Source organism: Patagioenas fasciata, chromosome 7 (genome assembly GCF_037038585.1).
Source record: "Patagioenas fasciata isolate bPatFas1 chromosome 7, bPatFas1.hap1, whole genome shotgun sequence".
Classification (NCBI taxonomy): Eukaryota; Metazoa; Chordata; class Aves; order Columbiformes; family Columbidae; genus Patagioenas; species Patagioenas fasciata.
In genome coordinates, this window is record NC_092526.1 from 2,076,618 (window position 1) to 2,089,174 (window position 12,557).

At 49.5% G+C, this 12,557-nt stretch overlaps 1 long non-coding RNA gene across 1 annotated transcript; it reads right to left on the reverse strand.

Moving 5' to 3' along the window:
* Positions 1–5,328: 5,328 nt before the first annotated feature.
* On the reverse strand, positions 5,329–12,545 carry LOC139828387 (uncharacterized). The gene is made up of 2 exons (XR_011739911.1): positions 12,409–12,545; positions 5,329–10,469 (listed from the first exon to the last, which is right to left on the reverse strand). It is a non-coding gene; the product is annotated as an uncharacterized lncRNA (long non-coding RNA).
* Between the last annotated feature and the right edge of the window lie 12 nt (positions 12,546–12,557).

Genomic DNA, 12,557 nt, shown 5'->3' on the forward strand with positions numbered 1-12,557 from the left:
CACCTCTCTGGTCAACCTGGGCCAGGCTCTCACCACCCTCAGGGCAACAGTTCCTTCCTCATGCCCAGCCTGAATCTCCCTCCTTTAGTTTCAAACCATCACCCCTTATCATGTCACAACAGGCCCTGCTGGAAAGTCTGTCCCCATCTTTCTTATTGGCCCCTTTTAAGCACTGAAAGGCCACAATCAGGTCTCCCTGGAGCTTCTCTTCTCCAGCTGGACACCCCAGCTCTCTCAGCCTGTCCCATAGCAGAGCTGTTCCAGCCTCAGATAATTTTCGTGGCCCCTGGCCCCTCTCCAGAGGGTCCCCTATGTCAGGACCCAGCCCGCACCAAGCACCGCTGAGCTCCCAAAAGGATGGGGCTGGAGGAGCCCCACAGGGGCTCACACCTGATTTATTTCAGAACAAAGCAAGGCAGAAACGCTGAAGCAGTTGCCCAGCCAGCAGGATTGCACCTCGACCTGACCGTCTGCACTTGCGGCTGACACGGCGGAGCAGCCGGCAGGGCCAGCCCCTTGGGGACAAAGCCGCGGGACAGAGAACGCAGCTTTCCGAGTTGTTAGTAACATAATTAAAGCACATTTCCCAGAAAACAGGACAGGGTGACAAACTGAGCCTCTTCTTTGCATGGCACAAAACTCAGGCTAAACCAAGTCGTGTGTGTGTGTGCCTGTTGTGTATTTTTTAAGCCACGTGCCCGCACGCGCGTGCATGTCAGAACTACAACCTTTTTGATGTTTCAAAGGAAATGAAGCTGTTGCTAGAGAAAATATTTACAGATGGCGAGCAGTCGCTCCGTCTTTTGGCTGGGGTTTGAATCCCTGCATTGCAAATCGTATCATTCAGCCACAAAACCAGGCCACGCCGGTAATTATCGTTCGGGACGTGGAACGGGAATTGAGCGTGACCAGTGGCCGTGCAAAGCGCTCAGATGTGTGTCAGAGAAAGTGCTTATTCGCTGGGTTTTAAGCAGTGTCCTGACATGTACTGCCACGGCGGGCTCTGGAAAACGGCACAGGGAGCGCTTTTCCACCCGCGATCGCCGTCCCGTTCCTGCCGACTCAGCTCCTCTTTGTTTCGCTGCTCCTTGCTCGCCAGAACAGAGATGCTGCAGTGCGCCATGGGGTGGGTGACCTCAGCCTCGGTGCCAAATGGACGGCTGAAACGAACACAGAGAACACAACCCATTGTCTGCCCCCTGAAATGCCAGCTTTGTTCCACGCGGAGCTGCTGGCTTATCGCTATAACCCCTTCAATGCTGCGCCCAGATTTGAACTCTGCGCTCCCCACCCTGTCGTTCTTTTAGATGTTTAGGAAGTAGCGGCGTCACGTAAAGGCACATTTTGCACCTTGCAAACAGCGGATCGAGCGGGGTGACAGGGTGGTGCGATGGCACTCGCTGCCAGCAACTTGTCCTCGGTGTGCAGAGTATTCAGTTTGGCGCAAATCCACCCGGAATTGGGTGTTTTCATCTCTGTACGTGGGGGTGGGCTGAAGAATTCTTTGAACATTTACAGAATTACAGAGTCTCCGCAATCATGGTGATTGCTGGGCTGTGGATCCCACACAGCACTCGTCACCATGGATTTAAGCACTTAAACCCTGGAGAAGGGTTAAAGTCAAGCCTTGCTCAGCCTGGGCTGCCGTTTGCTGGGCAAGCGGTTTCCCTGGATCCGTGCCGGACTCCTCGTCTCTCCGTGGGCTGCGGGGACCCGGTTCGGCTCCGTGTCGAAGGATGGAGGCAAAGGGACGGAGGGATGGGGAAAGGCTGGGGACAGAGAGATGTCAAAGATGGGACATCACCTGGGGACATGACGACGAGGCGGTGATAGAAGTTTGTACAACCACAGGAGGTTGCTCTTTAATTCCCCAAAATTATTAAATTGTGGGTTTCAAAACGGGCTTAATTCGCCCAGGAGAGGGGTTGCTCAGCAGAGCAGTGCAAGTGCAGCCCCCGAGGGAGAAGGTCCCGTCCCGGCACCGCAGGATGCTCAAGGTGTCAAATCACCAGTGGAACAGTCTCATTTCTATACATTTCCCAATATACCCTCTACTGACCATTCCCAGAGACACAAAGTGAATGGGCCTTTGGTTCTCCCAACTTTTAATCTCTTTTCCACCTGAAATACCCAGATTCCGAGCGTGGACAGAGCCCGCAGCCCATGCTGGGACCTGCCGGTGTTTTTGGAGGGGCCGGACCCCAAAGCAGCCAGGCCAGGGAAAAACCTCAACATCACCATTTACCAGCACACAAGCTGTATTACTATTATTTGTAATGCAACAGAACTCAGAATTAAAAAGAGTGGGTCTGTACCCGCCAGCTGCAGAATCGGTAAAGCACTTTAAAACATTTTTGGAGGACGGGAGCGTTTCCTTCCCCCACCAGCCCCCAGCACATCGCTCCTGCCAACCTAAACAGCAGACCTGGACCTCTGCCCCACCAAAGCCGATGCAGGTTTGCTTTTGAGGGCAGAAAGGTAGGATTTGGTGAAAAAGCGCATCCATGGGCTGGTTTTAGAAGGGGCAGGATGCGGCAGGGATGTCTTCAGCCAGAACCCAGGGACAGTCGCTCTGTGTTTGCAGGAAACACCTTTCTCAGCGTCCACTTCATTGTCAGGCATCAAAAAAAGCTGGTTTTTGCTAAACAGGAACAGAGCTGTGCTCCTCTTTTGTGCTTCTCTGTGAGCTCGGGAACGTCATTGTCAGTTTGCTGTTGAATTTTCCAAGTGCTTTAACACACATCTAGCAAGACGGCAAGGGGGTCCCAGAGAGACCACGTTTACAGCAGTTTTAAATGCGCGTGTGGGCAAACCGAGCCCTGGAGTGATGATCTGCATGTCCCCCCCATGCAGTGCTCCGTTACCAAACGCACCCGATTAAAGGTCTTTCCATTAGATAAGCCCTCGCCGCGTTGACAAGGACAAGCGCTGGCTGAAAAGGAATGAAGAGACAAGGCTTATGGGATGGGCATGACCGGGAATCCCGCTCCAGTGCATCACCGTCCGTCAGTCCGCTCCTGCTGCGTTCAGGACAGATGTCTCTGCATCCATCCTGCTGCTGAGCCCGCGTCCCTGCAGCTCAGCCCCTCGCTTGCAGGGATTACCCCCAAACGCACTAAAAGCAGCAGAGATGTTGGTGCACGGGGGCCGGGGGGGAGTTTGCCGCTGGCCGCCCACCCTCCTGCTCCAGCCAGGGACACCCCGGCCCCCCTGGATGCACCAACCCATCCACGTCCTTGTTCGGGTTAAAAAACGAGTAAATAAACAAGCAACCCACACCAGAATCCGCCCCGGCCAACTCCTCACGTCCTCCCTCTACGAAAAGTGGGTTCAGAAGAGCCAATGGTTTTTCATGACGTGGGCGGGATTAATGAACTTAATCACAGGATACTTTGATCCATCTCTTGTTTTTTAAAGGACAGTCGAAAACAAGAAGAACGGCTACCCTTTGTGCTTCTGTAATTTTGTTAATCGTGGAAACCAGCGAGACGTTTGCATAGTCAGCACTTGCATGCATTATAAAATATATTTGCAAAACACAACAACACTTGCTTTTATATTCTGAAGCCAGTGAGCATATCCTAGTTGGCAGAAAGCTCAAAGGAAATTTATGAAGGCCCAGAAACCTTGCAGGAATTTAATTAAACTTTAATCTTGGTAGCACTCATACATATCTGCTTAGACGGCGACATCTGCGAGTAAAGCTGCTCCACTGTTTGTGTCTCTGGGTCTTCCAGACTCAGTTTGCTGGCCGCCCATCGCCAAACCTGCTCACATTACCCACAGAGCCTGGCTGGAGATGATCCCGCTCCACCAAGTCCCTCTGTCCCTGGGTCACAGTCTGTTGGTCCCCAGCGTGGCCAAAACACGAGGTGTTCCGCTCAGCCTCATGGTCCCCAGCCTCATTTCTGCCTCTTGACGGCGACATTTAGAGAGTTTGAGCATCTTTCGAGCCAATTCCCCTGCCTGGGAGGACGTTGGGGTCAGCAGGGAGCCGGTGATGCCCCGGAAAACAGACAGAACATTGATGTAAAAATTAGACTGAATTAAGAATTAAACTTTTAGTAAATACTGAAGAACAATCGCCATCGGTGAGTACGTGATTCCTCATTGCCTGAGGGATTTGAAACCAGACTACGCTCCGCTCCAAAAAAGTGCTATAAGCAACAGTTCTTTGCTTATAATGAACTGGAAATACTGGCGAGTCTCCATCTCCTTCAAATACTTTCCCTTGTATCTTCAGAGGTTAAAATAAATTATTCTGAGATGTAACAGATGTAGAATGCAGTCAGTGACATTCCTCCGGCTTTCTAAGCGGAGTTTTCTCCCTCTGAAGGTGGTAAGAAGCAGCAGTGGTTAACGTCTGTTCCCTCTGCCCGAGATGGTGCCCACGATGGAGCAGATTTTTGGGGGCACAGCGATGGTGCCCAGAGGACCACGGCGCTGCTGTCCCCGAGGCCTCGGGAGGTGGCACTGGTGGGACCTGCCCCGCCACCAGAGCCCCGTCCTGGTGCAAACCCAGCGAGCCCCACACTCAAACAAGGTGAAGCTGGTTACCTGGACTGCCGGTCACACAAACCGCTCCTGCACATGAGCACCAGTATTAATGAAGCAGCTATAAACCCCTGCTGTAACAGCGGAGTCCGTCTGTTACATCAGTAATCGAATCATAAGGATAAAAGTAATAAAGACCTGTCGTGCGTTAACCGCTGAGCAATTTAATGCACAAGATGACGTTCATTTTTGTAGTTAAACAATGTGCGCCTGTGTCCCGCAGAAAACATCGTGCAAGTCTAATTCTGGAGCGGCAATGTAACAACGTCTTTTCAAACATGAAGAAAACTCGTGTGACGCGGTATTTCAACTCACTCACGATACTAATTTTTCAGGATTCTGGCAAGAGAGAACAATTTGGGTTGGAACACAAGAGCCAGGGAGACGCGAGAAAACGTATTCAAATACCCATCCAGGATTTGATGGGGAAATGCGGTGAGTTCCAAGTGGTTAAACAGGAATTATTCGACAATACCAACATGTCTAGATCAGGCATTTACACGTCCATACGCTTCTGCAATGCCGGGGAAACCCTCCTCCCCTCTCCCTTCATCGCAGCCGCCAAAGCCCTTCCCTGGCAAACCGGGGTGAAACGATGCCTCTCCTGTTCATTAAATAACTCCTGACACATCGCTATCTCGTGGAAACTGAGCTACATTTATCCTACGTATATAATCCAGCTTGGATCTCTTCGGAAATAAAGTTGTTCACTGACTGGAGACTGGAACTGGAAGAATATAGCAGAGCTCGGTACACCAAAAATTAAGTCACTCATAAGAAAATATTCATGATTTATAGAATTATAACAGAATCAGCTTAGAGTTTAATGTTACCAAACACAGCAAAATGTTTTTAAAAGTTAATTAATTAGTCCCGGTGTATGGAAGAGGTCTCGGACCTGGAGGATGTGCTGTGGTTCCAGCCAGGATGGGCGACGCTCACCCCTGTTTTGTACGTTCTTGGATTTCCAGTGACACTTCACAGACATAAGAACAGCGTGCCAAATGTTCTGGGGAAGGGAAACGCTATGATTCCTGCCCTCACCTTTTTCTATATTAAACAAATTGAGATAAATCAGCTAGTTCTGTGTTCAGTGCCCCTGGATGAGAAACTGGGGAGCAACCAGGCACTGGGGTGCAGGACCCGGCACAGTCAGCAAACCAGCAGCATCGCGGCTCTGCCAGTTACAACTTCACCCTGTGGTCGCCCATGAGTTCAAAGCTTTAACCCCTTTTGATGACATAAACAAAACGGGCAGCAGCCGCCTTTCTATAATTCAAACGAGTCCTCAAATCCCTTGGCCTTCTTCCTTTTTTCTTTTTTCTTTAAGGAGTGCCAGAAGCCTTTTCTGGAGAACACTGAAAATCGCTGTTGGCCAAACCACCAGATTTGTGCTCTTGGTCCGTGTCCTAACGGGGTGTCAGCGCTGGCGGCTGCCTCGGCAGCGGCACATGGCCATGCACCCCCGTTATTTCACGTTTTCCCCCGTTTCGCCATGTGCACAGCGTCCCTTGCCACGGGTGGCCAGTTTTGGTTGCCAACCCATCGCCCCATACCAAGCACCCAATGCCAACTGCAGTGCGAGTGCTGAACAGGAAATATTACAGCGGCTCTAATCACCATTCGTTAATTAAGCTGTAATTATGTTGTCTTCTATTAAAATGTTAAATGGGGGGGAGTTTCTGCCTTTGCAGGAAGAAAAACTGGGAAAGCATCAGCCCGGGGAGGGGATGCGGCTCCTTGAAGGACTTGGGGGGCCGAGGTCGAGCGCTCACTGGGTCACGGAATCCCAAATTTCAGCTTTTGGACGGCAAGACCACGAGCAGGAGGAATTAAAGACGCCGGTCGCACTCAGCTTGCACAATTGTTTGAATTAGCTGGTTCGGTGAGTGGCTCCACCACAGACGCGTTTGCCGTAGTTTATGTGAAAGGAAGGGACAAAGTCAAACTGAGCTGAATTGATTCCCATCCTTCAGTTAATATTTACAGGAAGCTTTGCTCCAACGCCGTGTGAATACAGCACAAATAGAGAAACAAAAGAGCTATGAGGCCAGCTAAAAACAAATGAGTTTTCCATTTTTATAGCCTAGAAAATAAATTTAGAAAGGTTTTTCTCAAGCCATGATAAAATGCTACCTGGGTTTACAGAAATGGAGGGAGTTCTGCATTTTGAGCTCCCAGGACGGGGGATGGAAACAGCATTCCCAGAGCGCTCGCATGATCATCCCTCCTCCGTGTCTCCTTGAATTTAAAATGATCTGTTTATGAGGTTAGAAAAGTTTGGCAACTTATTATTTTGTGCCCAGAAATCCTTTTTCATCTGAGGATCTCGGAGCAGTTTACAAACATGAATGAAGCCGCAGAACAGCCACGCAGGGCAAACCCCATCATACTTGTTGAACCAGTGTGTAACCAGGCACAGAGCCTGCCCGTGTTTGCACGGGAGAGGACACCTCCTTGCAATTTGGGGAATTTCCTTGAAGTCACACTGTGGCAGATTGGAAATACATACAAAAAAAGATGGGAAAAGCAAAGGTAATGTTTTCTACAATACTGTTAAAACAGGAAATTCTGGGAATCTTCTCTGACGTAGCATTAACTGCAAACTACACCAGCACAGCATCGCTGATCCTGCGTCCTGGCGTCACCTTTGGGTACCAGGACAAACCTCTGCTCCGAGCAAAGGACGTTTCATCTCCTGATCACTAAAGGCACCATTAATCCCTCTGGCTGTTAACCCCAGAGGATGCAGAATTGTCTAGAAAACACCCCAAAAGGCACGGTGCTCCTGGCCAGAGGGGTCAGGTCTAGAAGTAATTCTCAACCTGCTGCAGAGCTTGCGATGCCTCCACTGTTAAACATGCCATAGGAGCTGGGGTTGGAGTGAAGGCTGTGCAATTAATTATTGAAGTATCTCCCACTTCAGTTGCCTTGTCGTTAGAAAAAAACCTGATATTTGGTACCATTTAGGAGACGGAAAGATTGGTGGGGCAACACTTTAAAGTAGTACAGAAAGTCCCACATTTCAGGTAAAACTCTGTATTGCCAACAATGTCGGATACGGCTCTGCTGGGAGAAAAGCCCTGACCTGCTGAGGAAGGGGGAACCACAGCTGACGTGGTTCATTTATGGATTTCTTTCACTTCCCACTCCATCCACCACTGGCAGAATGATTTCTCTTTTTTAACACATTTAATTTTAACCCATGCTGCTCGTTACCCACGTGGGTTAATGTTGTCGAGCTTGCTCATGTGTCCCATGACCTCCCCAGTCTCATTTTGACACGGTTCTGGTTGGATTTGTTCTGTTTTTTCTGCTGAAGAACTGGAACAAGACTGGCAGCACAAACCGGACGTGTTCCGTAATCTGAAATGGGCTGATTGCTGAGCGTACCTTCAATGTACACAACGGTGTAGGTGTGTGACACGACTGACTGTCTGGGGTGTAGCTGGGGTGCTCTGGCCTCTCCCCTACTTGAACATCCACACAGGTGCTTGGATGCACTCAGAACTAATTTAAAATGTACATTTGCATATTCCAGACTGTCTTGTTAATTATATGCTCTGAGGCACAGTATGTCTGGATACTCAGTCGTGTGTTAGGATGAGTATTTCAAAAATAATGTGCACTTTTGTTACCCAGCACTGAGTTGTGATTATGCTGCCACAGCACTGAAAAGCAGCAGCCGTACTCACAAGTTGTTCTCAAAAATTACGTGTTTTGGGATATGACAGTCGGGAAGGAGTATAAAGGCAGAGCTGTCCCAGTACAGTGAGCACAATCCCACTGACGGAGACGCAGACAGATCCAAATCTGGTCCCCGGTCCCGCAGAATCGCTTACGCGCTGTCTGTGGCCACGCTGTCACCCGATGACGGGATGCAAAGCAGCGCACCGGCATTTTTCATTCAGAGCAGAAATGCTGGCGCTGAAAGGACATTGAACCTGGGAGTTCATCAGAGGAAGCATCTGATCCCAAATGCGGCTTGTGCTGTGAAACAATGGGGACAGTGACAGGCGCATTCCTGCCCGGGGGACGTTTATTCAGACAACGGGACGTTCTGGGAGGCCAAAGAGAGGGGAATCTGGGGACAAAACCTGGTGCGGTGTCTGCTGCCATTTGGGGTGGGCAAAGGAGCCCCCCAATGAGCCACTGAACAAACCCACAACTTTGAGGTGAATTTGCTGGGTTCCTGGAGCACTTACGCTCAGTTCCTCTTGCCTGCTGGCTGGAGGGACGGGCGGGGAAAGGTGCTCCCGAAATGGTCTCAGGGCTGGGCGTTCTGGCTGCGAACAGCACAGGCCAAGGCCCGTTAGCACGTCCCAGCAACGGAAATGGTCTTTCTCCACTTGGGCAATGACTGCATTTAGACACCAGGTGGGTGCTGTGCATGAAAGAAGTGAGAAAAAGTGCAACGCATTGACTTTGGCTACTTAATCTCTGTCCCTCTTTCTCCTCCGTGGCAGGCAATGTCAGAAAGAGGAATCCTACTGTGTAACTACAGGTACAAGAAAATAAAATCCATTATTAGAAAAAGAAACGTATTCCAGTTCACATCAACTTGTTTCCAAGTGTGCTGCAACGGCCACACACACAAAAGTGTCTGAGATACTTTTATGAGGAAACTTGAGTGCCTGAGCTGAATTAAAAAAGCCAAAGAAAACTTAACAATAATGAAGCAAAGTCTTTAAACCACAAGGATATGTTCCAGTTAAGTGGCATCAGGCTGTGTGCACAGTAAAATTTGTTATTAAAAATGCTCAAGCTTTTCCGTGCTTGTTTAATGCAGCATTGCTTCTCATGCAAGGGCATAATGGCCACGAAGTCTGTTCATCTGCTGAGCAGAAAGCCATAAAAACGCAAATATTTACACTTTAAAGAGTGTGCTTCTCACTGACTGACTTCGTCACGAGCATCACCCAACAGTAAAATCAGAGCTGACGGGGAGAGAGTCCTCGTGTACATCTTGAAATGCTTTATATGGAATTTTTTTCAGCATTTCTCTGTTTAATCAGTTTCTCTGTCTGCATGACTCCTACACAGAGCACCGGCAGAGACACCATTATAAAAAGAAGGAAAAAATATTGCAGTAACCACAAAGGGCAGCTGGAGAAAGAGAGAATCCAGTCACATAGAAAACAAAACGAGAAGCTTTAGCAAGTCGCTTCTGTGCTCTAGGAAAAGGCTTCCTGAGAGTTACCTAAGTTTTCTAAAAGCAAACACTTTGGACAATATAAATTACCCTTTAAAACATCTGTTACAAAAGTTAAGGCTTGAGATTAAATATTATGACAAGAGATTCTTGCCAAAGTAACAGGGAAAGCTCCGAGTTGGCCCCTCTGATGTGTGACAGGGTGATGGAGGGGACATCGACTTCCTGCAAAGGGTGGATGAGCCACCAGTCTGGAGAAAGAGGTTTAGAAAGAACTTTTTATACTTGTTTTTCTGCTCTCTAGTGCTTCCTAGGAGTTCTCCTTAACGAAGTTTGTTCCTGCAGGACTCCGGAAAACTGGCAGTGCCCTCATGTTTTTTCTTTTCCCTGGTCTTAGGATTACTATGGGATTTATAATTTACCATGGGATTTAGGTTTTTGGGAAATGTCCTGTGGTTTTGCTCACCTAGAGCAGAAGTTCTGTAGATGCTTCCGGACTCTATGTTCTACAGAATTTCTTGAACCTGGGGGCTGAGACTCAGCAGACGGTCCTGCCCGGTCCTTCCACTCTAGCAGGTAACAGCAGATCTGAGACGCTTTGTCCCACCACAATCAGGTGAAAAACGGAGCAACCATACAGAGATGCGTGACACTCGATGGAACACTAAGGTGTCAAAAACAACGTTACAGGATTTGGAGAACTGGAGAAACTCTCAGTTTCTTTGCCTGTGCAGCTGCTGCGATTATTGCACCACACGTGATGCTGCGGAGGGGAAGGGAGATGAAGTTAATAAAAAAGGAAACTCATTGTCTTGAATTATACAGAACTCATTACAATTTTCTATTTCAGCCAGACAACATTACTGTTTATTGCATTTCTGTGCAAATTGACTCATCCTTCCTTTTTAAAGCAATTAAAGAAATCAGTGCCATTTTTATTTGGTCTGATTCATTAAGTGAAATTACAAGTTTCAGTGTAATTAGTAAATTTAAGACTGAGGGAAAGGCGCTCCATTTTGCCTCAAAAATCTGTCAGAAAGTTCATTCCCAGCAGTGAGCTCACGATGGGCAACAATGGCTGTGACCATGAGACAACGGTGCCACCTGCAGACCGCCCCAAACCCTGGAAAATGGGAATGAAGCAGAAACTCTCCCAGAGACACTGGCTGCACAGCCAGGCAAGGGGGCTGCTACAGCAATTTCATAACCAAAATCAGTGTGCATTTGATAACACTGCGGCATGGCAGCTCCAAACAGTTTAAAACAAATGCTTCTGGTGCACAAAACGTTCAAGAAGTACAAAATCTATCATTTTTGAAAAACAATCAGTGTGTTCCTAAAATAGTTTGATTCCTAATACATAATCTAAAGTTCCTTAGAAAATATGCTAAAAAGTATCTTTCACACCTGTAAGTTGAACTTTTATCTTTGGATTTGATGCTTGCATATCACAGCTGAAGAAAAAAGTCGTGGCCTCATAAATTTGAGACAGGTGGGCTAGAAAATATCACTGAATAATGCAGAAACCTTTCAGGAATCTTGTTCTCTGTACTTTCAGAGTCCAACAGAAATCCAGCCGCCGGGACACTGCTGTGTCTCACTTTTCGCAGAATGTCAGGGGTTGGAAGGGACCTGGAAAGCTCATCCAGTGCAATCCCCCCATGGAGCAGGAACACCCAGCTGAGGTTCCACAGGAAGGTGTCCAGGCGGGTTTGAATGTCTGCACAGAAGGAGACTCCACAACCTCCCTGGGCAGCCTGGGCCAGGCTCTGCCACCCTCACCAGGAACAAGTTTCTTCTGAAATTTAAATGGAACCTCCTGTGTTCCAGTTTGTACCCATTGTCCCTTGTCCTGTCACTGGTTGTCACCGAGAAGAGCCTGGCTCCATCCTCCTGACACTCCCCCTTTCCATGTTGATCCCCATGAATGAGTCACCCCTCAGTGTCCTCTTCTCCAGCTCCAGAGCCCCAGCTCCCTCAGCCTTTCCTCACAAAGGAGATGCTCCACTCCATCATCTTTGTGGCTGCGCTGGACTCTCTCCCCAAAAAAACCCTTTCTGGGCACCCCTGAGGCCTCTGGGACCCGCTCTGTGCAGCCATCACCTGCTGCTCACAGGGTCCTGGGGGCTCCAGGCTGCTGCGGGGTGAAGCTCCTTTCTCTGAGGGGCGATGGGACTTGAGGGGCGCTCGGGCTGGTCAGGGGGTGACTCAGTTTTGTACCCAGCACTGGGTGCTTTTTGCAATGTGCACAGTCATACGTGTTAGAGCCATGTCTCAGAGAGTCGTGAGCCTTAGTCACCCTCTCAGCAGTATCAGCACATTAGTCAGAGCCTATTTTTGGCTTCTTTAGCAGGAGAATCTGTGGCCAGCACTGGACCCTTGTGCCCAGGAAGGCCAATGGTACCTGGGGTGGGTTAGAAGGGGGTGGTCAGTAGGTCAGAGAGGTTCTCCTGCCCCTCTGCTCTGCCCTGGGGAGACCACACCTGGATGAGCTTTCGAGGTCCCTTCCAACCCCTGACATTCTGTGACTCCTGGGTGCACAGCCCCACCCAGGGAGCCCCTCAGAGGTATAACCCCCCTGCCATGCACCCCCAGCCATGACCCGCACCGCCCACAGCCCGTGCCGCCTGCCCACCCTCTCCTCACACACACCCCCACAGCAGCCGCTGCCGGGCGCTGTTCCCCGCCCTCCTCACACCCACCGAGGCGCCCAGCCCGTGCCCTCAGGCGGCTGTTAAATCCCGATTTTTACAGCGGGGAGGGAACACGGGGCGACGGCGGAACCTCATAAACTGGCGGCTGAGGGAAGAACGGCCCGACCGCACCAAGATGGCGCCGGGTGACGTCACCG